We start from the raw sequence: 1,069 nt of genomic DNA, 5'->3' as shown, positions 1-1,069 counted from the left end.
TGATTCTTTTGCATTTGGAGGACCGCTTTTTGAACATCAAAACCTTGGTCATTTTGTTGATTGTATGGAGTTTGATTTTGGTAACCTTGGTTTTGGTTGTAAAAGGGTCTTTGATTTTGGTTTCTCATGGGAGGTGGGGTGTATGTTGGTTGAGGGTTTTGAACATTTTGGCTTTTGTATGAGAGATTTGGATGGAATTTTGTGTTTTCATTGTAATACTTTGAATAAGGGGTACCACTCTTGTATGCTTGAAAAAGCGTTCACTTGTTCATTTGTTCCCCTACATTCACTTTGGTCAAGTCCCAAAGTTCCACAATTCTCACATATCCCACTTGGGATTGATGAAGATGCCGTCATGGCATTAACATGATGTTTTGGTGATTTTGAGGCTTCTTCAAGTCTAGCCATAGCTTTTTCAAACTTCAAATTGATGGTATCAATGTGAGCACTAAGTTCAGCACCCAATTGAGTAATAGAGTCCACTTCATGTTTTCCTCCTCTAGTAGCCTTGCGAGGTCTACTATATTGTGAGTTATGGACCGCCATTTCCTTAATTTTGTTCCAAGTTTGATTGTCGTCAACTTCGGTAAACATTCCATTTGATCCCATGTTGAGAATGTTCCTTGGGTCTTCATAAAGACCGTTCCAAAATTGTTATACCAAGAACCACTCGCTAAGTCCATGATGAGGACATGAGCGGCAAATTCCTTTAAATCGCTCCCAAGCTTCATACAAAGATTCTTCATCTCTTTGCTTAAAGCCCGTAATTTGAGCTCTTAGCATGTTAGTCTTTTCCGGTGGATAGAACTTTTTGTAGAAAGCTAGAGCCAACTTCTTCCAAGAATCAATTCCGAGAGTAGCCTTATCAAGACCTTTCAACCATTGTTTCGCGGTGCCAATTAGAGAAAAAGGAAATAAGACCCATCGAATTTGGTCTTGCGTTACACCGGTTTGAGAAATTGCATCACAATAGTCACAAAAAGTCTCCATGTGAGAGTGAGGGTTTTCACTAGGCATCCCCCCAAATTGGCTTCTTTCGACTAATTGGATAAATACGGATTTGGCAATG

At 39.7% G+C, this 1,069-nt stretch overlaps 1 non-coding gene across 1 annotated transcript; it reads left to right on the top strand.

Moving 5' to 3' along the window:
- Positions 1-676: 676 nt before the first annotated feature.
- Positions 677-783, top strand: LOC141616480 (small nucleolar RNA R71). Its single transcript, XR_012530827.1, has one exon. It is a non-coding gene; the product is annotated as a small nucleolar RNA R71 (small nucleolar RNA).
- Positions 784-1,069: the final 286 nt, after the last annotated feature.

The sequence above is a fragment of the Silene latifolia genome, chromosome 11 (assembly GCF_048544455.1).
Source record: "Silene latifolia isolate original U9 population chromosome 11, ASM4854445v1, whole genome shotgun sequence".
In the NCBI taxonomy this organism is placed as follows: Eukaryota; Viridiplantae; Streptophyta; class Magnoliopsida; order Caryophyllales; family Caryophyllaceae; genus Silene; species Silene latifolia.
This window is presented reverse-complemented; position numbering and strand designations above follow the sequence as displayed.